Source organism: Macrobrachium rosenbergii, chromosome 23 (assembly GCF_040412425.1).
Source record: "Macrobrachium rosenbergii isolate ZJJX-2024 chromosome 23, ASM4041242v1, whole genome shotgun sequence".
NCBI classification, from domain to species: domain Eukaryota; kingdom Metazoa; phylum Arthropoda; class Malacostraca; order Decapoda; family Palaemonidae; genus Macrobrachium; species Macrobrachium rosenbergii.
In genome coordinates this window covers 9205503-9232195 of record NC_089763.1, presented here as the reverse complement: position 1 = coordinate 9232195, position 26693 = coordinate 9205503, and the positions used below count along the sequence as shown (strand labels likewise).

The 26693-nt window shown below is 45.0% G+C and overlaps 1 protein-coding gene and 2 non-coding genes across 4 annotated transcripts in view; all 3 read left to right on the top strand.

Annotated features, from left to right (window-relative positions):
* Positions 1-26693, top strand: part of LOC136851247 (PC-esterase domain-containing protein 1B-like) — a 157346-nt gene that overhangs the window by 44138 nt on the left and 86515 nt on the right. The gene's annotated exons all lie outside the window — the stretch shown is intronic.
* On the top strand, positions 3078-3183 carry LOC136851649 (U6 spliceosomal RNA). The gene has a single exon (XR_010856943.1). It is a non-coding gene; the product is annotated as a U6 spliceosomal RNA (small nuclear RNA).
* Positions 4725-4843, top strand: LOC136851648 (5S ribosomal RNA). The gene has a single exon (XR_010856942.1). It is a non-coding gene; the product is annotated as a 5S ribosomal RNA (ribosomal RNA).

The following is a 26693-nucleotide window of genomic DNA, read 5'->3' as shown; positions in this document are numbered from 1 at the left end:
TATGTGAATATAGAGTACGGTATAATGTAGGCTAGGTTACCGTGTATGTATATGATATACCAGTGTAGGCTAAGCTAATTCTTGTTTGTTATTCTCTTTGTATTGAATTATCATAAGTCACTCTGCATGAATCTCTTAAATTAGCTTATATTTGTAATTACTATATACCATATATATATAGAGTATACTTTATAGTGTAGGCTAGGCACCATATACAGTGAACCCCCGTATTCGGGGGGATGCGTCCCACACCCCCCCTGCGAATAGGTCAAATCCGCGAATGCTTAAAACCCCTCTTAAAACACTTAGAACTGCCCAATTTGATAGCTTAAACCAATAAAAACCCTGTAAAAATGCTTATACCTGATTATTTTAATAGTTTTATCACAAAAAGTGCATTTATTTATGAAAATTATATGAAAATACAGTAATTTAGTGAATATTTCTCAGTGAAAAATACCGCAAATGGGCGAATTTTCTGCGAATGATGGCACTAGATATGTTACAGAGAAACCCGCGAATGCGTGAGTCCGCGAACCATAAGAATGCGAATACGGGGGGTTTACTGTATGTATATATGATACCGAATACCCTAATGTAGGCTAGGCTATATTCGAGATATGTTTTTTCCAACAAACCATGGGTTTTTGGAACCTAACCCCATCGTAAGTAGGATAATACCTGTATAAGCCATTTTAGTTTTTTTTTTTGTGTTTGAACTATCAAAATAGGCAGTTCTAAGTGTTTTTAGAATGGTTCTAAGTATTCGCAGGGGGTGTGGTACGCATTTCTGGCGAATACAGGGGATTTACTGTATACTTGCTAGCCATCAGTAAATAATATTACCTTACCTTATATTTTCCTGGCAGAGAATTGAAAGTGTAGGGGCAGAAAATAGTAAGGAGAGAAGGGTGCTTATTTCGCAGCTCCTAGAGTATATAGCAAGCTTTGTCATGAGCTGAGGCAGTTTGAGGATTTGAAGTCTTTCAAATGAACTTTAAACTTATTAGTTTATCAATGCTGAGATATGGAATATCACGCAGTGAATGTGGAACATGCAGTGTGATGATGCATGCTCAGTAATTTGATAATGGAGGCCTGCAAGCACTTTGGAAGTGGTGTGAGACTTAGATAAGTGTCAACAAGTACAGTAAACTCCTTTTATTCACTGTCTCATGATTCATAGACTCACCTGTTCACAAATTTTTCTGTGGAACGTACAGTATATTCACATTATTTGCAGAAAATTTGCCCATTCGCGGTATTTTTCATTGAGAAATATTCACTATTTACTGTATTTTCATATTTTCATGACTAAATGCACATTTTGTTCATGAGACTTACCTGCCAGATATATATATAGCTGTATTCTCGAAGTCCGACAGAATTTCAAAATTCGCGGCACACGCAGTGGCCGGGCAGGTGGTTAGTACCCATTCCCGCCCGCTGGGAGGCGGTATCAGGAACCATTCCCATTTTCTATTCAGATTTTCTCTGTCGCCGGACTGTCAACATCTGTTGTCAGTTCCTCCGCCATTTGGATTTCGAAATTTGTTGTCACTTAAGTATTTTGGTTGTTTTTGGTATTCGACTGGATCTGTGACTTGGCATACGCTCTTTGTGGACCGTTTTTGATTTTGCTTTTGACTTTTCTTATAATTAAGATGTCTTACCTCTAGCTATTGAGTCTGTAGCTTGGGTGAATGTAAGGTGAGGCTATCAAGACTTTGATAGTTCCTCACTCTTTATGTATGATATGTAAGGGTGTTCAATGCTCTATGATAATCGGTAATGAATGTGTGGGATTGTCTGAGGGTGAGTGGAAGAAATATGAAGCCTATATGCTTAAATTGGAGCGTGATAGGCTGAGGAAATCTTCCTCCTAGAGTGCATCCTTAGATGGACAGTCAGGTTTTCTCCTACTAGTAACCCTGTAGTAAATTTTAGTACTAACCCTGTAGTTTGTTGCTGCAGAAGGTAATTCCCTGGCTCTCGTGTGGAGTCAATGCGTGCTCTTGAAACTAAAGTGAATGCAATTCAAACGCATAGTGTTAGTGCTAGTGCCCCTAGTGTTGTGGAGGGGGCGTCAGATCGGCCCTATAATGCCTCTAGGCCTGGACCTCTGTCGAACTCCCAGGACCAGGGAGGGGGCATGTCGAAAGCCGCATGAGGGTTACTTGGGGGCTTCCCACCGATCTGGCGTCCCTTCGGCAGGTCCTGATGACGCTACCCAGGCTGCCAGGGATCGTGCTCAGGCACGCATCCTGAAGGATTGCTTCTCGTCCTCCGACACGTCCTCCCCGCCTCGGGGTTGGAGCTCTCGGTTGGACTCTCGCCCTCTTAAGAGAAGCTTAGAGGAGAGGACGCTTCACGTCCTCTTCCTCTAGAGTCTAGACGTTTGTACTCTTCCCCGAAAGTTGCGTGGTTATTCCTCTGCAGAAGAGAATAAAGTGTTTTTCGAATGATGACGCTACTCGACCCCCCTGTCGCGCTAAGGCAAGGGCTAGAGCTTCTTCCCCTGTGGAAGGAAGTATACGTCTCTCGCCCCTTTCCTTCTCTCAGGTTCAGCCCTTCTCCCGAGAGAGTTGCTTCTCCAACGCGTCAGATTTTGTTGGGTTTGCAACAACAGCTGGATGCTCTCATGAACCTTTCAAGATTCGAATCTGCCTGTAAGAGGTACAGACTTTCACCTTCGTCTCCTGCTTCGTCTTCCTCGTCTACTAGATGTTTTGGGGCTTCTCGTCTGTCGTCTAGAGAGAGTGTTTAGTGGCTTCCTATTCGTCTTCCCCGATTTGAGGTGTTGGACTTTTCTCTTGTCTCGCGCCAGGAGCGCGTCTTGCTCTTTCGTGCGCTTCTCACGCTTCACGCGCCTCACCTCGGGCGCCGCTTAGCCATGACGCCGCGCGCCAGCTGTGACTCTCTTCTAGTACTTGCCACGGAGCCTCTCGCGCGTCACGCCATGACGCTCCGCGCCGCTTCGCCGTATAGCTTCAAGTCTTGTGTTGACGCCGCTCCAGTTGTTCATCATGTCAAACAACTACCCGCTTCAACATCTGATGTCCTTCTTAATTTAGCCAGTACTTGCTTCGGCAGTACATATACTAAAATTGGAACGATACAGAGAAGATTAGCATGGCCCCTGCGCAAGGATGACACGCTAATCGTGAAGCGTTCCACATTTTTTATGTTTACTATACGTACTCTAGTTGACGTCTTCTTCGTTCGCGGGAGTTCCCGCCACGTGATCGGGCGAATCGAACTACTTTCTCCACTCACTCAAGACCCGCCAGCTGCGGAAGAACATTCTCTTTCGTCACAGCCTTTGTATGAAGAGAAACTTCTTTCGTTTTCTTCTTCCTCTGATTATCAGACTCTGGCTTTTTTTCTTAAGGATCTGTTTCCTGAGACTTTTCAACCTTCGGCTCCTCTCTCTCCACCTTCGCAGTTGTCTTTGTCTTAAGGGGAGCGTTTGACGAAAAAATCGGAAATCAATTTTCTGGGATATTTTATATATGGCATCATACATATCCTGACTATCTTCTCCATATCCTGACTATCTTCTCAGAAAGTTTTATTTAAAAGTTCGCCACAGTTAGGAGTTATAAACAAAACAGTAACCCTATCATAGTCAAACTACATTTTTCGTATAATGTAATGATATTGTCAGTATATCGGTGGTAATTTCCTTTTAGCTATGAAATAATAATATCTAATGCGATCTATGGCAACCCTGTGGACCTAGTACGCATGATACGCATCAGCGAAAGACAGGAATGCCGCAGGGCAGTCAGTGGCAGTCAGTCAGTAGCAGCTCAGAGCTTGACTAAGGAAGATGTTGCGCTGCCCAACCTGAGCCGTGTTTTGACACTCGCTTCATTTAGCTTCATTTAGCGAAGTTATATTACTTTGCAGGTCTATTTTTTGGCTTTTCATTATGTCATAAAAACATCAAACTGTGTAACAGCAAGCAAATAAATACACAGAGAAGCAAAAAATATCGTTTTTCTCAAAACTAAAGTTATCGACATTCAAACTGCATCTCCTTCTTAACGATTGCACCGATCTCAATGATACAAAAAGTAAACGAAAGCTAAATATTTGCCTACAAACAAAGGGGCTTCCATGGGAAGCAACACGAGACCCGCACCACGAGAGAGAGTTTTTTCCCGAAGGAATGTCACTTCCAAGAGAGGTAGCAAGTGACTCCTTTCATCTCCAGACTCCCTTTGCAACCAGGCTTCATTTTGCACAAGCCTGGAAAGAGTGAGGGGCAGACGTTTGGTCCCTCCTACTGTTAGAGAGAGGTTACTTGATTCCCTTCCTGTCTCCTCCTCCTTTGTTTTTTGTTTCCCAACTGCCTTCCTGTCAAACAGAAAATTGTTTGACCTGCTCGAACAGATGTTCGAGCGGAGGAGAGCAGTGGAACAGGTCTTGGACTCGGTGTTCCCGGGATTTTACTACAGATTGTTTCTAGTCCCAAAACTTTCAGTAGGCTGGAGACCCGTCTTGACGTCAACAGGTCGAACAACTTGGTCCGGAAGGAAAAGTTCAAGATGGAGACCTCGCAGTCAATACTAGGAGCCCTTCATCCCGGGATTGGATGGTATCTTTGGATCTCCAAGATACTTATCTTCACGCCCCAATTCATCCACGTTCGATGAAGTATCTCAGGTTGTCTTGGGGGACTAGACGTACCAGTTCAGGGCTCTCTGCTTTGGACTCTGCTCAACGGCCATACCACGTTGAAAACACCGCTTCTCGTCCGATCAGCGAAGTTAAGCAACGTTGGGTCTGGTCAGTACTTGGATGGGTGACCGCCTGGGAACACCAGATGCTGTTGGCGTCACATTTTGCTCCGAGGGTGTTTACACGTCTCATGAAAAACGTTGCGATGCAGTTGCACCTGTCGCACGTCAGGATCTCACTCTACTTGGACGACTGGTTGATTTGAGCGTCGTCGAAGCGAAGGTATCTGGAGGACCTTCAGTTGACTCTGCAACTCGTGAAGTCCATGGGACTTCTGGTCTGTGGAGAAGTCGCAGCTGATCCCCTCACTGTCCTTTGTGTCTGGGAATTCAGATGTATTCAGCGGCTTTTATAGCATCTCCGTCGCAAGAACGGCAACTTCTATGTACGGAAAAGTCTCGGCCTTCTTGGAAAAGGAAACATGCTAGGTGAAGGAAGGAATGAGTCTGCTGGGGACCATTTCCTCGCTGGAGAAGTTTGTTTTCTGGGGAGTCTGCATCTCAGGCCTCTTCAGTTCTTTTGTTGGAGAACTGGCAAAGCAAGGAAGACTTGAAAGAGGAATTGAGAATTCTTCCTTATACAGTATAAAAAGAGGATCTGTAGTGGTGGCTCGATCCAACGAAATTGCAGAAAGGGGTCTCCCTCAAGCTTCTGAACCCCAACCTAGTGTTGTTTTTCTGACGGGTCGTCAACAGGTTGGGGGCAACACTAGAGGGAGAGGAAGTGTTAGGAACCGGAGAGAGGAACAGGTGTCCTGGCACTTCAACTTCAAAGATTTGGCGGCTATCTTTTAGCTCGCCAATTCTTGAGGTCCAAGTTTGCAATCGTGTAGTTGTAGCAAACTCGGACAATACTACTTGTTCCCTGTTCAGCCTTGCAAGAGAGATTATTCTTTGAGCCTATGCTCGCAACATTTCGATTCTCACAAGTTTTGTTGCAGGGGTCGAAAATGTTCGAGCAGACCTGCTCTGTTGGCGCCATCAACTCCTGCCGAAGGAATGGACCCTTCATCAGGAGGTTTGCCAAGATTTTTGGAAAATTTGGGGTCGCCATCTTGTGGATTTTTTCACGACCTCAAGAACAGCGAGGCTCCCCTCTATAAAGCTCATCTGTACTCGACCCTGGGGCAGTTGCGATAGATGCTCTTCCCTGGGATTGACGGGAATAGATGTTTTACGCCTTTTTCCCCGTTCTAAATTCTGGGAGAAGTCATACGCAAGTTCGCGGCCTCACAAGGGACGAGGATGACTCTCATCCCCACGTTTTGGCCTTCAGAACCACTGGTTCTCGGAGTTTCTCTTCTTGTTGGTAGACGTTCCGAGGACCCTTCCTATGAGAGCAGACCTGCTCATACAAACCCACTTCACGAGATATCTTTGAATCTCCCCGCTCTGAACCTGACTGCTTTCAGACTATCGAAACTTGGTCAGAGCGAAGGGGTTTTTCTGGCCAGGTGGCACGGGCCATCGCTAGAGCCAGAAGTTCTTCATCTAAGGATATATCTAGCGAAGTGAGCAACCTTCAAAGGTTGGTGTAGAAAGAAGGGCTTTTCCTCTTCCTCTATCACTGTGAGCCAGGTTGCAGTTTTTCTCCTTTACTTAAGAGAAGAGAAAAACTCGATATAGCAGTTCCGACTATCAAGTGTTATCGGAGCATGCTTTCGATTGTATTCAGACACAGAGGATTAGATTTGTCTGACAATAAGGACCTCCACGATCTTACGAGCTCTTTCAAGACGTCCAAGGTTCCTCAGCTAATTCCCCCTGCTTGGAACTTGGACGTAGTGCTCAAGTTTTTGATGTTTAGTCCTTTTGAGCCTCTCCACTCTGCATCTCTTAAGGATGTTACTAAAAAAAACGGCATTCCTCGCGGCTCTGGCGAAGAGAGTGAGCGAAGTTCGAGGCCGTCATGTGGGCTTCAAGGAACACAATGCTGTCTATTCTTTAAGCCCTAAGTTCTTGGCTAAGAATGATAGGTCTTCTAACCCTTGGCCTAGACACTTTGAAATTAAAGGTTTAGCAGACCTTGTTGGACAGGAACCTGAGGGAGTTCTATGTCCAGTTAGAGCTCTCAAGTACTACCTTAAAAGAACACAGGACACTCGTGGTCCCTTGGATATTTTATGGTGTTCTGTGAGGCAACCAGTTAAACCTATGTCGAAGAATGTACTGGCATTCTTCATTAGGGACGTCATTAAGGACGCTCACTCTGGTTGTGACGACTCCAACTTCAAGTTGTTGAGAGTTAACGCTCACGAGGTGAGGGCAGTTGCTACCTCCATGGCGTTCAAGAAAAATATGGTACTCTGTGACATTCTTAGTGCCACATTTTGGCGAAGTCAATTCGGTGTTTGCCTCACACTCTTGGCAAGATGTTTAGGTAGCATACGAAAATTGCTTTTCGCTGGGACCATACATTGCTGCTTCAGCAACCTTGGGGACAGGGGGTAACTCTGATCCTATCCCCTTTTTAATTGTGTTTTTATGGTTGTTGGGTCGACTACTGGAGGCAGTCTTCCCAATCCTTTGCAAACTAACGCTTTAGGTGTTGGTTAGGTGGTTAGTAATGCTCTTTTGTCCTCTTTGTATGGTCTATGATCTAGTCACATTGTGGTCACGCCCCCGTTGACAGATCATCTAGAAGTCGCCAGCTATATAGGTCACTACCTCGCTGGGGTCTTTAGTAAAGCAGAAGCAGACTAGAGTGACAGTAACCACTCAGTCAGCTACGCTATCAGATAAGGAACCAAAATAATTTTACCAATAATTGGTTTTTTCCTAATTCTTGGCTGTCTCTACCCCCCTCCAAAGGTGGTATTCAGCTATATATATATCTGGCAGGTAAGTCTCATGAACAAAATGATATTTTAATGATAAAATAAAGTTTGTTCATACTTACCTGGCAGATATATATATTCATATTGCCCTCCCTCCTCCCCTCAGGAGTCAGTGGCGTTAGAAAATCTGAATAGAAAATGGGAATGGTTCCTGATACCCGCCTCCCAGCGGCGGGAATGGGTACTAACCACCTGCCCGGCCACTGCGTGTGCCGCGAGTTTTGAAATTCTGTCGGACTTCGGAGAATACAGCTATATATATATCTGCCAGGTAAGTATGAACAAACTTTATTTTATCATTAAAATATCATTTTGTGATAAAACTACTAAAATACTCGAGTATAAGCATTTTAGAGGGTTTTTTTTGTGTTTGAACTATCAAAATGGGCAGTTCTAAGTGTTTTTAGAGGGGTTTTATGTATTTGTGGATTTTAGCTTTCGCGTGGGCGGGGGGGGGCATGTGGTATGCATCCCCCGCGAATACAGGGGGTTTACTGTAACAAGTTATAGCAACACTTTATCGTCGGCCGAGAATCAGTCCCAGTATTTTCGTCGTCAGTATATTGTGTAGAGTACTCGCTTCATCAGTACAGTTACGAAATTGTACCTTTTTTCTGAGGAATTTCTCATTTCTCCCGTGCAAGGATAACATGCATCTAGGCTGATGCGCAGGTCATGAACGTTCCACAATTACAGTAATTAGAAGCAGACACTGGCGCCCATTTCAGCCTGAGGTCAGGTCGTGGTATGAGAGCTAGGTGACGCCCAGTGGTGCCATCTACCATCTGGCACTAGCTCATGCTCTGTGCAGCCAAGGTGCCCATAAGTGCCCGAATGCCCAAGTGCGCCCACAGGCGGCAACTTTAGCAGTCAGCCAGGCATGTACAAAGCTGACATACCCTTTTTCTCTCCTACTAGCCGTATGTGTTTATCCACTAGCTTCTGCACCTGGCTCCCTAGCTTCCTTCCCATACCATTGCCAGTCTTGTGTCTGGGTTAACAGAAAATTAACCCTGCAAGTGAGTGTTGTACAGTGGAGGAGGTGATTATCTGGCCCGCCAGTTCTCCTAGACCTAAGTCACTGTCATACTCCCCTAGACCTGAGAGGAGTCATACTGAGATTCCAATGGAGGCTGGTGGGAAGTCCCCGGGTAGTTGCCCCCACTGTTGAACCTGTTGCACAGTCCCAGGTATCGACAGGCAGCCACTGAAAAAGCATCTTGGTCGATGTGTAATGGAGGAGGTGGTTGCTCATCCTGCTGACTCTCCTAGACGAAGATCCTTGTCAGACTCCCCTATACCTGGGAGGAGGCATACTGGAAGTCCAAGGAAGGTCGGTGGGGTTTGCCCATGGGTAGTCGCCCCCTCAGTCAAACCTGTAGTGCATTCCTAGGTATCGGCAAACAGCCACTGGGAAGGCTTCTTGAAGGATGTGGAGTGTTATCATCTCTCATCGAATTGACTTCTTCCTTATCACTTGGTGCCATCCTACTAGTGTCTGGCACCAGGTCTTCTTCTCTCAGTGCCTATTCCTGGATGCCAGTTCCTGGGTGCTCAGCACTCTCTTTAGTACCTGGTGCCAACCTTCAGAGCTCCCATCGTCTGCTCTCATGCCTGGCGCCAGCCTTCTAGGGTCTGGTGTCAATTCTTCTTTAGTACTTGGCCCCCATCTTTGCGAGGAACACTGTTGTTCTTTCTTGAGCGCCAGTCTCTGATTGAATGCTTGGCTCTGGCTTTTCAGGTGACCAGCACCAGTCTCCGATCACCAGGCGCCAACTCTTCAGTATCAGACTCCCGCCTCTGAGTGCCATACAGACCGCTCACAAGCGTTTTGGCTCTCTTCTGTCTGTCTCACCTTTGCCTAGGGTTCAAGATGAGCCGACATTGCTCCCTTTTTAAGTGACAATTAGTGTCTCAGAGTCCTGTTCTTTGCAGACAGGGACTTTTATGTCCCGAATTTATGAGCCTCGTGAAGGAACCTCCCTCCTCTGGCATTTTTTCATCATCCTCCAAGAAGTCTCTCAGGGAGTTGGGAGTTTGACTTTCGTTGAAAAGGGAGCAAGACACCTGTCTTTGGACTTAGCTCCCTTTGGTGCTTCAACGGAACAAGACCTCCTTGTTGGAGATCTTGTCAGGATTTTGAAGTAGAAGGTTTTTTCTTGACTAGCAGCAGGGGCACGGACTGGCAGCAGGAGCACGGGCTAAGAAGATAGAGGACTCCCAAGTGTTTCCTGAGAGACATCGCCTCATATTGTCCCTTATTCCTGTCCTGTGTGGACAAGGACAGTTGAGATGGGTTTTAGAGCTTTGCTCTCTTTTCTCTGGAATTTCGAGAAGAGAGCTCCTTTTCTACTGTGAGAGCAACACAGTCGCAATCAGCCCTGTTATTTTTGCCTACAGACCTATATCACCTCTTCCTCAGAACACAGTTGCTGTTGCAAGAGTCAGCTTTTTGGATGTCAGTCTCAACTCTTGGAGTTTTCAGGCTTTCCATCAGCCTAGAGAATCCCTGCTTGTTTTTTCTTCTTTCTTGGAACATTAGTGGATGAATCTACTGTTCTGGGGACTCTGTTGTCCACCAAGATGTTAGTCAAGTTAGACAAACTTCATATGAGTCGGACCTGCAATGGTGGCTGTGCATACATAGATGAAGTAGGGAACTCCCTTCCTCCAAGCCTGAACTTAGTCTCCTGCTTCACACCTTGGATCTTGGTCGAGGAACCCACGAGATAACCAGAAACTTTCCGGGTTGTGCTCCAAATAATGGATCCTTCTCACATATGTTAGAGAACTGTAAGCATTTCTCTTGGGAGCTTCAGTGCTTCTTGATCTTCGTTTACACCTGGACTGCGGTAGTTCTCTCTAGATGAGATTTCATTCCAAGTATATACATAGAGGAGAAAGGTTCATTTTCTCTCTCATTTTCTCTCCAAGCAAGAGAACCTCTACTGTTAACAGATCGGATTCAGTTTCATTCAAGTTGTCTAAAGTTCTTGTAGATGAACTGAGAGCAGTACTTCCTTACGTCCCCTTGCGTGGCGGGAACTGTGGAGTCCATGGGGCAGACCGTCTATGTTCCTAGTTGCCACCTCAAGGAACCTTCAAAGCTTCAGAAAGCACCAGTACAAGGTTTTTCTGCTAGTCTTATTGCTTAAGCTAGTGTGGTTGCAGATTTCATTCTTCTAGCCCCGTCTGCCAGTCTAAGTGGGCCTTTTTTGAAGCTGGGGTTGCAGTCTCTACCCCTCTTCTTGGAGACATCTGTGGCCCATTTTTGGATACCCCTTCTGTAACTGAGGAGATCTACATCTTCCATACTCCACCAATAAAGGGTATTGATCTTTTGCTTAACTAAGTCCTTAAACACGGGCCTAGCTTTTGACGACCTTATCTGGTCTTTGATGCATCCAAGCGAGGAAGGAATCCAGTCTTCTGGAGCCTAGATGTATACTGAATGACTGACAAGTCCCTTGTTTGATTCCCTGCGTTCTGCTTCCTGGCAACCTGACACAGAAGACACCCTTCCTAGTGACCTCTACCTTCAACTAGGACACACTAGTGAGATCCAAGTCATCGTTTAAAGAAGGTATTTTCACAGGGAGATGCTTTTTTCCTTGTTTACCTTGGGATTTTTAGCCATAACGAAGATCTATTCAAGCTCTAGATTCGTCCCGGCTCCTTTGGGAAGTTAACAGATATCATTGACTGAAGAAGGGCGAACCTTCTGCCCAGCTACAGCTTTCAGGTTTTTACTTGAACAGAATTGGACTAAGATCACATCCTGAAAGGGCTTATTTTTAAATGCTTAAGGAAACATTTTGCCTTTTAAGCGAAAGTCAAGGACATCAGAGCAGCATCTTCATCCTTAGCTTTCAGGCTCATTTGTCCTTTACTTCTATTCTACTTAGTCCTACTAGAATTATATTTGCCCTCTGCATCTCTACTTCCATTCCACATAGTCCTACTGGAAGTTTAGTCATCCTCCATGTCTCGCTTTCTTTTCAAGTGATCCTGGTCATCTAGCTTGCCTGTTGCCTAGTTCACTGGGCGACATCCACAGTCTGGTGCCAGCTATGGAGCTTCTAGAACCACAAGCTTCTGGTTTGTCTGGCTCCCAGCTTGCCTGGCGCCCAGCTTGGAGCCAGCTCTTGCTCTTAACGCCCACCAGCTCCCACAAGCACCTGCTAGCTCCCACGAACACCCACTAGCTCCCACGGGCGCCCACTACTTACCAAGGGTGCCTGCTAGCCCCCTCGAGTGCCCACCAGTCCCGAGTTTTTAGCTCAACTGGCACTCAGTGCTTCTGACGCCAGCTACAGCCTGACACCAGATCATTCTCTGAGCGTTCAAGCCCTCTCCAGCTCTGTGGGAGAATAGGGACGTATCTGTCCTTTTGGAGTTTTTCAGAGGACCGTCCTCTACATATGGTGAAATGGCAAGATCCATTTCATTCACTGACTAGAATGTGCAGTAAACCCCCTATATTCGCGACCTCATGATTTGCAGGCTCACGTATGCATGGATTTCTCTGTGGAACGTCTCTATCCATTATTCACGGAAAATTCGCCCATTCGTGGTATTTTTCACCGAGAAATATTCACTAATTACCGTATTTTCATCTCATTTTCATTACTAAATGCATTTTTTGTGATAAAACTATTAAAATACTTGGGTAATGCTCGAGTTATGATAATTCACCTTACGATAATTCGATTTTGCAATGGGGTAAGCAATTAATACCGATCGTAATTAAAATTGGAGAGAAAGTATTTTAATCAAAACTACTGGGCATGAAAGAACACATTACTGTTATTTTTACGCTAAGAAACGATAAATATGTAAAGCTCGTATTATGATGAAATCAAGTGAAAATAGTGAACGGAATCTTGAAATTTTTTACACAAAACAGACATCCCCAAATGGCCATTGTCATCTATTAACAAAAAAATAGATATATTAATTTCACAGCGAGACAAATTTTAGTTATATTTCAACTTAAAAACACTTCGTATAACGAAAAATAACCTTGCCCCATATAAAGAAAGTATCTAGAGATTCATTTATGCTAACTGGAAGCAAGAGAAGCTCTTTGAACTGAATTAAATACGGCAAAATAAACACTGCATAAATGATTTCCAAACCAAAACATTGATCGCTATGACCGCAATTTATAATACAAAAGCAATATAAGAATATATACAATATTATTGGATACAGTGAATTAAGGCATAACATTTTAAAAGATGCATATTCGTTATGTTGATGTTTGTATAATACAATATGTGAATATAGAGTACAGTATAATGTAGGCTACGCTACCATATATGTATACAATGTACCATAGTGTAGGCTAAGCTAATTCTTGTTATTCAATTTCTCTTTGCACTGAATTATCATAAGTCACTTTGCATGAACCTCCAGAATTAGCTGATATTAATAATTACTATACCGGGTATGTATAGAGTATACTTTATAGTATAGGCTAGGCTACCATATATGCATACATGGTACCGAATATCCTATTGTAGGTTAGGCTATGTTCAAGATACATTTTGGTATTTCTTATGTTTTTTCTAACAAACGATGGTTTTTTTTGGAACCTAACCCCATCATAAGTAGGATAATACTTGTATAAGCATTTTTAGTTTGTTTTGTTTGTTCAGACTATCAAAATAGGCAGTTCTAAGTGTTTTTAGAAGGGTTCTAAGTATTCGTGGGTTTAAGCTATTCACAGGGCTGTGTGGTATGCATCCCCCACGAATACGGGGGCGTTTACTGTATTGCCCTCATGGACTTATAACTTGGGACACACTCAGAATTGAGAGAGCAGTTTGCCTTCTTTTAAGTAAAGCTAAAAGATGCCATGGTAACCTCTGCCTCTTTAGCTTGCATACATTTTGTTGGTATTTTGCCATCCAATTTGCCTTAACTACTGGGAATGTAATTGTTCTTTGTTTCTCACTATTTTTAATGGAAGTTAAACAGTGTTGAATCTTTCAGTGCCTTGAGACCATTTCTAGTGATTGGCATGGTATCATGGAAGAAAGCATAGGATTATCTTTGCCTACTGTCTCTTCACCTTGTAATAAGGCGTCGAGCTTTTTGGGGGAGCCAGGGGGTACATTGTACCTGAAGCACCCACCACTTGCAGTGGATGGGTTGTGGTTTTATCTCTGTGTAGGTGACAGTTTTGTCTGGTTTTTATTTTGGTGCTACGCCCAGGGCAAGGGTGAGCACATAAGCTTTACTAGCCATCAGAGTACTTCCTTCGCTGCAAAGTTCCTACTAAGTGGGAGGCAACCCATGGCTATAAAACCGCGCCACAACGAGTTAAGATGAGCACCTACTAGAGGCAGTATCTCAGTAGCCCTCTTAGCTGATAGGTAACGACAAGCATTGGTTTTCAATGCTAGCAGTTTTTTCTATTATCAGTTTCATTACATAATGTTTTTGGAGTAGAATATGTCCATGTATCCCACCTCCTGTCAGTGTGGGAATCAGCTATGTAATTACTTGGTAAGTTACTTATATAAAAATGACATTTTTATAATACAATAGTTTTACATACACTTACCAAGATTACATGATTGGAACCCACCCTCCTCCCAGCTGATGGACATAAGGCATGAACTGTATTCCCGCTAGTGGGCGGAACTGGTCACCTACACAGACGTGCGAAGTGTTACCCGCGAAATTTTGAATTCAAGCTGCTGTGTAAAGTGAACTAATAGCTATGCAATTACTAGGTAAGTATATATAAACCTTTATTTTATTATAAAAATGGGAATGGCCGTTAAGCTTTTGAACAAGGTGGTTAGACAGTTAACTGCTGTCTGGTAGGCGGGAGTCCCACATGCCCGGATGTAAACATTCCAATTTGCTTTCGGCCGTCATACGATGCAGATGTGTTTGCTGACTCTACCCTGATTGCCATTTTGCTTTTTTTCTGGTGAGATCTTTCTTGTTTTCTTTTGTGTGTATAAGTTCTGCTTGTATGTTTGATATTTGTATAATATGCAAACCATCTAGACCTGTACGGAAGGCCATCAGCCAGCGGGTGTCTTTGTGTTGATGGCAAGGGTTGCACCCACTTCCGATCACCATTGATGTTGACCCTCATTTCCTCTGCACAAGTTGCAGGGGGCACGACTGTAACCCAGAATCTACTTGTGCTGAGTGTTGTTCCTGGTTGCCTGTGCAGTGGATGAAGTTTACAGGAAGGAAAACAGTATAGGAGAAAAGCTTCCAAAGAGTAGTCGGAGGGGTACATGCCGCTGACTACACCTTTGGTTGCTAACCCTTCTTCCCCATTTCTCCCTCCTGCCAAACTTCCTCTCTTGGCTGTTTCTCCTTCCGGAGCGATCTCTTCCTCTTGAGCTTCACTCGCTTCATCGGGTGAAAATTGTTGGGGCAGGGGGACATCAAGACGATCTCTTCTTGGGGGCCTCTGCTCACTCCAAGTAGGAAATTTTTCCCTTGGACCAAGAGGGGTCTCTCTCCACTTACCCAACTTTGTCTCCTTCTTCAGGTCAGGTAGCTGAGCTTCATGGGGTGGCCGAGTTCCATGAGATGTGGATCTCCTTGGGTCTCAGGCGCCCCATCAGTGCAAGATATCCTGGCACAAAGAAGCCATTGCGTGCTTCAGAATTGCCTATGGTGATGCATGCTGCTGTCACTACCACTACGATAACTGTAACCTTAATGGCCTTCGCAAAGGTCCCCACGTCGAAGTCTACTCACCTCCCAACCTTGATGACCCCGATGGTGGTGGACCAGACTGCCGTGCATGCTCCTGCTCCCCAGTAAGCAGTGTCCTCTCTGCCTACTGCCTTTACAGTTCCATTTGGTCCTGCTATTCCAGTTGCCCCAGCTGCTCCTGAACCTGTTGCCCCTGCTGTTTCTGCCACCCCTGCTGCTCCTGCTGCCCCAGCTGTCCTGGCTGCTCCTGCTCCCCAAGCTGTGCTGGATGCTCCTGTGGCTCCTGCTGCTCCCCTCCTGGATGGGGAGACCTGACCGCCAGCTTAAAGATGTCGAAGAAGAAATAAAAAAGAGGGGTCGTAAAGTGTCATCATCATTGTCTTCTTCAGCTTCATCTTTGACTTCGTCGTCTGCTGCCTCCTCCCCTTCTTCTGAGGCTTCCCGGCTGAAGAAGAAGAAGGCTGCCTCTCCCCCTATCCCCAAGAAGGCCTGCCATGGGACTTCTAAGGGGCTGCCTCTCTCCACAGGGGAAGCTGTGGGATCTCTCATTGGCTCTCCCCATTCTTTGGACTTGGGAACTGTGTTGCGTACCCCACTGGGGTCTCGCGTTTCGGGAGCCTTAAGTGCGCGAGCTTCCAAAGTTTGCTCATTTGAAACCTGGTCTGGGATGTCTGCTTCTAAGACTGGTTCTGTGCCTGTCTCTTCCTGAGTTTCTTCGGACACTCGGGTGGAGACCGCTCCCGTTGTTCATCCTGTACGAGATTTGGGAGTGTCGGGTGCTCGACAAGATTGAGTCACTCCGAGTACTTGAGCCTCCACGGAGTCTTGAGTACCCCAAACCAGCACTGGAGAGTCCGCTCCCCGTTCTGGTTTAGGTACAGCGAGGGAGAAAGTGACAGCATTCAGGTGCTTTGACACTTCCTGCCAGTACAGCAATACCCTGAACTTGCGTGATTCAAGTTGCGCGAATTCACAGACTCAAACTTTTCATTGGAACCTAACTAATTGTTATACACGAGTTTTTCACAGACACATGAAAAATTGCGAATACAGAGAAACCCTGCAAAAGTGTTTGTTTCATTTTTTGTATAATTTATAATTTTAAGTATGTAACTTTCCCAGTAGTTACATTGCTATTGTTTCAAACTGAACGGCAGCTAGAATTCAAATTTTGCACCAGCAAAACAAAAAACAATATGGCGGCTAGGAGATACCCCCTCTGTCCATGGTGGAGGAGTGAGGAATTACTTTAACACAAAAATTCAGTCGTTTCTGCCGGCTTGTGCTGTTCACACTTGTTTGCAGCAGCTGCTAGAATTCAGGGTTATTCTGTTTATTGGAATTTGGTGATGTACTTAGTGTTTTGTCTTTAGGAGTTAGTAAGGACAAGCAGTTACATCCTTTCCAGCATGTGTTATTTTAGCTACCCTCTTTTCTTTGCAGTATGTCAGACTCGAGCTCAGGTAAGAACGGCAATTAGAGTTTGCAGCAAAGGGTACAAAAGTAGATTAACTAAAGAAATTTATGATGCACATACCTTTTGCGCTAATTGTAGTGGTCAGGACTGTAACCCGGATTTAACATGTGATGAATGTACTGTAGTGGTTGGGATGAAGGGAAGTGGAAAATTTATTCTACTAGGGTGAAAAAATTAGATTCTGATTTCTTCTTTTTCTATTTTTGCAGTTAGGGCTTCCTCTAAGGAAGTAGGTAATCAGGATCATGAACTTTCCATGTCTCCCATTAACACCCCTCCTATTAATCAGCCTGTTCCTTCACCCGATCTCCTTTCACCCAAAACCGATGCTGTGACCAGCCCCGAAGCCCGTGTGAACGTGAAATTCTCGTTAATGCTCCAAGCAGTTGAGGAGTTGGGAGCTTCTGTAAAATCCTTGGAGGATAAAGTGACAAATGTTAGTGTTTGTGAAGTGGAGGAGGTGGCTATTAGGCTAGAATACGTGCTCCTAGGCAAAGGTCCCTGCTAGACTTCCCATCCCGGGAGGAAGCATACTGGAGGCCCAAGGGGGAGGCGAGCGGGGTCTGCTCCCAGGTAGTCGCCCCCTCAGGCGGATCTGATGTCGACTCCCAGACCACTAGGGAGCACCATTGGAAAGGCGTATCCAGAGAAGAGTTTACGAACCTATTGAGTTCGGGAGAATCCTTGCCCAGACACCAATGGTATTCGGACGAAGTCTCGTCTGCTTAAGAGGTCTCGCGGTGTCATGCCTGAAGCGGTACCTAAGAAGTGAACGCTTATTCATAGGTCTACTTCCCCTGGTTGTAGCTGGTGGGAGGCTCCGGAGGTTTTTTCGCCTTCCTGAGACGTTGAGAGAGCACAGGCACTTGCTCCAAGGCGCCGCTTATCCTCTGATAAGAAAGGTAAGAGGATTTCGCTTGATGTGGAGGCGCAAAAGCAGTCATTTTGACTGGATGATGGAATAACGCCTGAGCGCCAGTATCAGAAGCGCACTCTTATGTCCGAAACCCTGACTCGTTCGTTGGTGCTAACTCGCCACTCGTCTGCCAGACGTTCGACTTCTCCAACACGGATTTCCGAGCAGGAAATTGAGGATCTTTCGACGAATGCCATTCAAATAAAGTTGGATAAGATTTTGGGTTTGGCAAAACTACTGGGCAGACCAAGATTTGTTCAAATTTGTAGTTGTTTCGCATACACATTCGGAAGAGGAAGCAGTTGAAGCAGACGATGAGGAAGTAGAACAAGAGAGTCACAATTCCACCGCCTTCAAGAAACTTTTGAAATTCTTCGTTGAGAGTTTTCCGGATTTGTTCTCTCGTGTAGCGCCTTCCTCTCTGGACTCTTGTCTTTCGAGGGATTGGAAGAAGAGTGCTTCTCAACTTACGAAGATTGTTTTGTCCTTTTCGGCTCGGAAAGAACTAAAAGGAATCGATGCATGGCTACTTAAGAAAAGGGAGCAGGGCAAGACTGTCTTCTGAACTTTTTCCTCCTTCCAGATTGACGCCTTGGAGACGACTCTGCTACGAGACCAAAGCCTTTCTTTGGAGTTTCTGCCTACCTCCCAGGGAGAATATACGCTTATTGGAAACAATGTAGAGGCGTTCAGTTTTTAAGATCCATGAAAAAGATGCACAGGTTATGTTTTTGACGTTTGAACTGGATCACCTGTTGAATGCACATCTTTCGTATTTTTGAAGTGGTCAGTTTTTTTGGACTGGTCCATTGGAGTGTTGGGCCGTAAGATTTTGACATGTTCTTCTTTAGATGAGGAGACATTTACAGAAATTCGGGAAAATTAATGTGAAAGATTAGGAGTTATCAACGAAATTTTCGGGACTGACTGCTCTGTTTTCCTTAGGCATTCTTAAAAAGAGATGGAATTATGGTGTTCTTTCCTTATAACTAAGGGCTTGTCAAGAATTCAGAGGTCGGCGTTCCATCTCTTGTTTGCACCTCTTAATAAGAAGAACTTGTTTCCAGAGGAGCTGTTGGTGGAGATTTCTGCAGCTCTTCAGAAGAAATCTATGCAGGATTTACTGGCTCAGTCCTCCAAAAAGAACAAGAGAGGCTACTGTTGCTTTGCCAGTTGAGAATCGACTTCGTCTTCAAGGTGGAATGCCCTTTCGAGGTAGAGGAGGTTATAGAGGACTGGCAAACTCAAAGAGGAAGAACAAGGGTTCCTCTTAGATCAATTAACCTTAAACTGATGAGCCTCTATTTACAAAAACCTCTCCACAACTTTGCGGCGTTCGGGTGAGTTAGCGGTGTCATTTTGCTTGAAAGGTTTTTCAAAATCACAGCACGCTTAGTTTTTAAGATTAAGAGTTCATTTTTTTTTTTGTCATTGCCTGAAGTCTAGTATGCAACCATCAGAAATGAAAAAAATATTATCAGTTATATAAATATTGAAATATATGACAGTGCAAAAAAATTTTTCATATATAATTTTAACAAATCGCGCTGTGAGCAAAACGGTTAAATTTTAATGGTTATTTTGTTTTTCTTTGTATTGTACACTAAATTGGATGAATTTGGTATATAACAAATTGTAAAACGATCAAAGCAACACAGAGAAAATATTATCACAAAATGATGCATGAATTGTGTTCACTAGCATGGACGTAAAAAATGTTTTTAAAAAATTCACCATAAATCGAAATATTGTGCTAAGACTTCCCGTTTGTTGAAAAATGAAGCTAATTGATTGAATATTACTAGACTGTAAGTGTTTTAGCTTATAATTGCAGTTTTTGACCATTTCGGTTGAGTTAAAGTTAACCAAAAGTCAAATTTTTCTATTGATCGTGATTTATATGAAAATATTTCAAAACTGATAAAAGCTACAACCATGAGTTATTTTTTGTTGTATTGTACATGAAATTGCGCACATTTTCATATATAAAATTTTATGTAATGATTAATATAAAACGGTGCAAATATTACGACAACGTGATGAAAGAATTTTGAGATGTTCAGAGGCCGAGTTACTGCACCAGACATAAGAAAAAAATTTTTTTCAAAAATTCACCATAAATCGAAATATTGTGCTAGAGACTTCCAATTTATTGCAAAATGAAGGTAAACGATTGAATATTACTAGAATGTAAGAGTTTTAGCTTACAATTTGTTTTTACCATTTCGGTCGAGTTAAAGTTGACTTGCAAGGTTGTTTTGTGCAGTTATCGTGATTTATGAAAATATTTCAAAACTGAAATGCTACAACCATGAGCTATTTTCTGTTGTATTCTACATGAAATTGCGCACATTTTCATATATAAAAGTTTATGTAACGACTAATAAAACGATGCAAACATTACGACAACGTGAGGAAAGAATTTTGAGAGAAGCCTATAGTTAAATACAGACGAAGAGTTGATGTTTTTTTTTCAGAAATTACTGATAAATCGTAAACATTGTGCTAGAGACTTCCAGTTTGTTGCAAAATGAAGGTACATGATTGAATATTACTAGAATGTAGAGTTTTAGCTTATAATTGCGTTTTTACCATTTCGGTAAAGTTAAAGTTGACCGAAGGTTGAAATTTTGGCAGTTATCGTGATTTATGTGAAAATATTTCAAAACTGATAAAAGCTACAACCATGAGTTATTTTCTGTTGTATACTATATGAAATTGCACACATTTCCATATATAAAACTTTATGTAGTGACTAATATAAAACGGTGCAAACATTACGACAATGTGACGAAAGAATTTCCTGCGCGGATTTTGAAAAAGATTTTTTCAAAAATTCACCATAAATCGAAATATTGTGCTAGAGACTTCCAATTAGTTGCAAAATGAAGGTAAATGATTGAATATTACTAGAATGTAAGAGTTTTAGCAAACAATTGCGTTTTTTTGACCATTTCGGTCGAGTCAACATTGACCGAAGGTTGAAATTTTGGCAGTAATCGTGATTTATGTGAAAATATTTCCAAATTTCCTCTGGATTATTCTGATAAAAGCTACAACCATGGGTTGTATTTTGCTGTATTTTACATGAAATTGTGCACATTTTCATTTATAAAACTTTATGTAACATCTAATATAGAACAGTGCAAAAATTACGACAAAATGACGAAAGAATTTCTACAAATTTTCAGGCGTGTTAGCCATTTCGGGCGTAAGAAAAAGTTTTCACTTATACAACTTACCCGGTAGTCACATATAGCTGTCGTCTTTGACGTCACGGCAGTATTCAAATTTCGCGCTAGCGTTAGCGAAAGGTGATCCTCTACCCCCGCCCTTTATCGGGGTATCGGAACCGTCCCAAGAACACGTCATTAGTTTTTGCCATGCCGAACCGGTAATACGGTTCTGCTGCTGGTAGTATTTCTCAATAATTCGGACTTCTAGTTCATTTTTTGGTGAAGTACTCGGTTTGTTGTTTTGTGCTGGCGCTAGTTATTGCTTGAGCGTTATTATTAGTTAGACTATTATGTCTGATTCAGGTTCTAGTGGTATCCAGTTTTGCAGCAAAGGCTGCAAAACCAGGCTTGTTAAGCTTAGTTTAGATCCGCACACTTTTGCTTTTCATGCAGGGGCAAAAATGTTCTGCTGACCTGACTTGTAACGAGTGTGAACTACTAACTTTGTCTGACTGGAGTGCTATGGGGAAGTACATGAAGAAGCTAGAGAAAGATAGGATTAGGAAGGCCTCTTCTAGGTCTTCGAGGTCAGGAGGTAGTCAAGAGGTTTTCGTAAACCCTATTAACCCTGCTCCCCCTGTAGTTCCTGTAGTTTTACCTGCCCCGGACACCGTTTCTCCCAATCCTGATACCGTGTCAGTCCTTAATGCGTTTGTCTTCCATGCAGAAAATGGGAGACAATTTGCAGCGGTTAGTAGACTGCAGTGATAATGCAAGTGTAGTGCCTTGTATAAGTGTTGTGGAGGAGGTAGCTTCTCGGCCCATTCACGCTCCCAGGTCTAGGCCCCTGTCAGGCTCCCAGGTTCCAGGGAGAAGGCATGCCGAAAGCCGAAAGGAGGTGAGTGGGACCTGCTCCCAAGCAGTTGCCCCCTCAAGCAGTCCTGTTGCCGCTTCCCAGGCTGCTGGCCCTCACCACCGAAAAGGTGAGGAGCGGATAGTGTCGAGTGGATCCAGTTGGAGTTCCTCTCCGCCTAGAGGTTGGCATTTTCGCGACACTTCTAGACCTTTGAAGAGGTCTCGTCTGCTTTCACCATCGAAGATTCCTAAGAAGAAGGCTCTTCTGGAGGATCCTACCCCTTCCTGTAGCTTTTGGGCAGAACCGGAGAGGCTTTCTTCGTCGGACTCGTCTCATTCGTCTTCGGCTGAGCCTCCCTATAAGACAGTTGCATCTGAGAGGTCTGCTCCTTTGGCGCCAGCGACTCCTGTCACTCCTGTTCCTGTGGCGCCTGCTCCAGCATTCGATGGACCTCAACAGCTTGTGATTGACGGAATCAACGCCCGTTTGGACTCGATTTTACAACTTTTGTCTAAAAGTCAAGTCTCTTCTTTGGCTCCTCCTACGATACCAGCGGCGCCCACCTCAACTCCTCTTTCTGTCGCCCCGGTAGCGCCGCCGCTTGCACCTCCGTTGGCGCCAACTTTGGCTGCTGCCGATTGCGCCTCCTGTGATACCAGCGGCGCCCGCCCTCGACTACTCTGTCTGCCGCTCCGGTAGCGCGCCGCTGCACCTTCATTGGCGCCACCTGTCGTTGTGGTACCGACGGCTCCTCCTTTGGCGCCACCTTCGGTTGCTGTATCAACTGCGCCTCCTTTGGCGCCTCCGATGGCTCCTCAACAGGCTCAAACTCTTTCGGTGACACAGCAAGAATATGTCACGAGCCTTCCAGCCCCCGCTCGTGTAACTCAAGTTTCAGTTCAAGGAGACTTGGATGAAGACGTTGTCCAGCTGGACTTATCCCCAGTTTCTGACGAACTCCTCTTGGGCTTAGAGGAGCAGTGTAAGGAGGAGAAGTCTCTGCAACTCTCTTCTTACAAGAAGCTCTTGAAGTTCTTTATTGAGAACTTCCCTGATTCGTTCTCGCCTGCGGCTCCTCCGTCTCCTGGGTCCCAGTACAAGAGGGACAAGGCTTCTGTTTCTTCTTCGGACTTTACGAAACTTGTCCTGTCCGTCTCGGCGAAGAAAGGCTTTAAGAAGATGGATGCTTGGCTGGCCGAGAAGAGGGAAATTGGAAAGAACGTCTTCTGTCTTCCTCCTCCTCGTCGTTCCTTCCGTAACCGGAGTTGGTACGAGACTGGGGAAATGTTTTCCCTGGGTGTGGCTGCCTCCGCACAGGGGGACTTCTCCAGTCTCATGGATGCCAGTAGGAGGACCGCACTTAATTCTGCGAAGGTTTTCTTTACGTCCTCCGAACTGGATCAAGTTTTCAAGAGAGTGTTTCGGACTCTTGAAATAGTGAGCTTCCTGGACTGGGCGATTGCGGCCTTAGCCAGGAAGATTAAGGATTTTAATCTTCCTTCCGAGCTCTTGGATGATGTGGTAGGAGTAGTGGACTGCATTGATAGGGGCATCTGCGACGGTGCAGTAGAACTGGCCTCTTTATTTACGACATGGGTTCTCAAAAGAGGCAACTTTGGTGCTCCTTCTTAGCAAAAGGTGTTTCTTCAAACCAGAAGTCGGCTCTCTTGTTTTCTCCTTTGAACAAGGCACATCTGTTTCGCAAGAGTTGGTTGCTGCAATTTCCCAGGCGTTAGCCCAGAAGTCAACCCAGGATCTTTTGTCGCAGTCTGCCAAGAAAGCTTAAAAGACCTGTGCTTTCTACCGCTTCTGTGCGCGGTGTTTCGCCCCCGCTTTCTCTTTTGGACAGTATAAAGGAAGATCCTCTAGACGTGTTTTTGGCAGGGCCAGAGGAAAAGGCAAAGCCACGCCTAGAACCTCGATGGCCCCAGAGAAGAAATGAACCTTTTGTCCTCCATTCAGCTGTAGGAGCCAGACTGCAAAGGTTCTGGCAAGAGTGGCAACGGATCTCGGCAGACCCTTGGACGATCCAAGTTTTAAAGGAAGGATATGCCATCCCCTTCCTTTCCAAACCTCCTTTAGTGGAGGCTCCAGTTTCTTTACAGGCGTACTCGCACAACTCCGCGAAACTAGACGCCCTTCGCTCAGAAGTCCGAGCCATGCTGGAGAAGGAAGCGATAGAACTGCTTCATGCCCCTCTATCTCCAGGTTTCTACAATCGTCTGTTCCTGGTTACGAAAGCATCAGGGGGATGGAGACCCGTCCTGGACGTGAGTGCGTTGAATGTCTTCGTTCAGAAGACAAAATCCTCCATGGAGACAACTCAGTCGGTCTTGGCGTCTTTACATCAGGGGGATTGGATGGTTTCGATAGACCTCCAAGACGCTTATTTTCACGTCCCGATACACCCAGATTCAAGGAAGTTCCTGAGGTTCGTCTTCGAGGGACAGGTGTATCAGTTCCGTTCCCTCTGCTTCGGTCTGTCGACAGCCCCGCAAGTTTTCACAAGGGTCCTGTTATCAGTAGCCAGACATCTTCACCTGGAAGGAATTCGAGTTTCCATGTACCTCGACGATTGGCTGCTCAAAGCTGCTTCGAGGGAGAGCTGTATGGAGGACCTATCAAAGACTCTTCAATTAGCGAAGTCTCTAGGCCTTATTATCAACGAGAAGAAGTCTTGCCTTACTCCCAGTCAGCAGATTGTGTATTTGGGAGTGAGTCTGGACTCTCAGACTTTTCAGGCTTTTCTGTCCAGCCAACGGATAGCCTCATGCCTGCAGAAGATCGACGACTTTCTGCAGAGGAAGATTTGTTCCGCGAACGAATGGATGAGCCTCGTGGGAACCTTAACTTCAGTGGAGAAGTTTGTAAAACTGGGGCGCTTGAACCTGAGGCCACTGCAGTTTTACCTGCAAGAGAAGTGGCCCAGGAAACAGTTTCCGGACTCCTTCACATTCGCCATTTCGGAAAAGATAAAGGAGTGCCTCCGTTGGTGGAGGTCAGAAGGAAGGCTGTCACAAGGACTTCCTCTTCAGCTTCCGAACCCAGACCTAACTCTGTTTTCCGACGCCTCGGACAAGGGCTGGGGAGCGACTATGGGGACAAAAGAAGTTTCGGGCCAGTGGCAAAGAGAAGAGAGAAACTGGCATATCAATCGAAAGGAACTAAAAGCGGTTCACTTAGCCCTGTTAGCCTTTCAAAAAGAAGTGGAAGGCAAATGCGTCTTGGTCCAGGCGGACAACACGACCGCTCTGGCATACATTCGGAAACAGGGGGGCACTCACTCGTGGTCCCTCTACGAGACCTCGAGGGAGCTACTAGTTTGGGCGGAGGAGATCGGGACCAGACTAGTAACGAGATTCATTCAAGGGGAGAGAAATGTAGCGGCGGACCTTCTCAGCAGAAAGAACCAGGTCCTATCCAACGAGTGGACTTTACATCCCCTAGTTTGCGAGGAGCTATGGAAGGTATGGGGACGTCCGCTCATAGATCTCTTTGCAACCGACAAAACGACTCGGCTGCCCCTTTACTGCTCTCCGGTTCCAGACAGCAAAGCGGTTTTCGTGGATGCAATGTTCATGGACTGGTCGGACCTGGACCTTTATGCCTTTCCCCCGTTCAAGATCCTGCAGCAAGTCATCTGGAAGTTCTCAAGCCATCGGAACGTAAGGATGACTCTGGTGGCTCCATTCTGGCCGTCCAGGGAGTGGTTCCCAGACCTTCTAAACCTACTGTCAGATTTTCCGAGACTTCTGCCAGAGAGACCAGATTTACTCAGACAGCCGCACTTTCAGAGGTTCCACCAAAACTTGTCCGCTCTTCATCTTGTCGCCTGCAGACTGTCAGGAGACTCATCAGAAAGAGAGGTTTTTCAAGAGAGGCTTCGGAAGCTATCGCGAAGCCAAGAAGAGAATCCTCTGACAATGTTTACCAGGCGAAGTGGACACAGTTTAGGTCCTGGTGTCGAAGAGAAGGCGTGTCTTCTTCTTCGACGTCTATATCCCAGATGGCCGATTTTCTCTTGTTCCTCCACAGAGAGAAAAAGCTTGCTGTACCTACCATTAAAGGGTATAGAGCCATGTTAGCTTCGGTCTTTCGACATAGGGGTCTTGAAGTGTCTTTGAGTCAAGACCTTTCAGATTTGATTAGATCATTTAATACGTCAAAGAGGGACCAGAAGAGACCAGTGGTGTGGAATCTTGACGTAGTGCTGAGATGGTTACGGTCTCAGTCCTTTGAACCGATGGCTAACATCTCCTTGAAGGATCTCACGAAAAGACTTTTTTTGGTAGCTCTGGCTACGGCCAGGAGAGTAAGTGAGCTACATGCGATAGACAAAAGAGTAGGCTTTGCTAAGGGGAAGGCAGTATGTATGTCTACTCTTGGTTTCTTAGCCAAGAACGAAGACCCGTCTAGACCTTGGCCAAGAGAGTTTGAAATTAAGGACCTTTCCCAATTGGTCGGTCCCGAAGAACCCGAGAGGTACCTCTGCCCTGTGAGAGCTCTCAAGTTCTACGTTGAGAGAACGAAGAAGCTCAGAGGTCCCAGTGACCACCTCTGGTGCTCGGTTAGAGATCCTTCTAGGCCTCTCTCTAAGAATGCCCTTTCCTTCTTTTTGAGAAGCCTGATAAAAGAAGCTCATGAGCAGTGTGCTGACTCGGAGATGAGTATTCTTAAGGTAAAGGCGCACGAGATTAGAGCGGTTTCGACTTCTGTAGCCTTTGGCAGAAACTTATCTGTGAAAGACTTGGTTAAGTCCACCTTTTGGAGATGCAAGTCAGTGTTTGCATCGCATTACTTAGTGGACGTGCAAACTGTTTTCGAAGAGTGCAGTACGCTGGGGCCCTTTATTGCGACTGACACGGTGTTGGGGGAGGGTGAAAAGGAGTCCGCTCCTTAACTAACATTTTCACCTTGGTGTTGGGGTTGTTGTTTTTTAAGGTTGCCTGGAGATACATGGTGTGTTAGTATCTTCCAGTTTTTAATCTTTG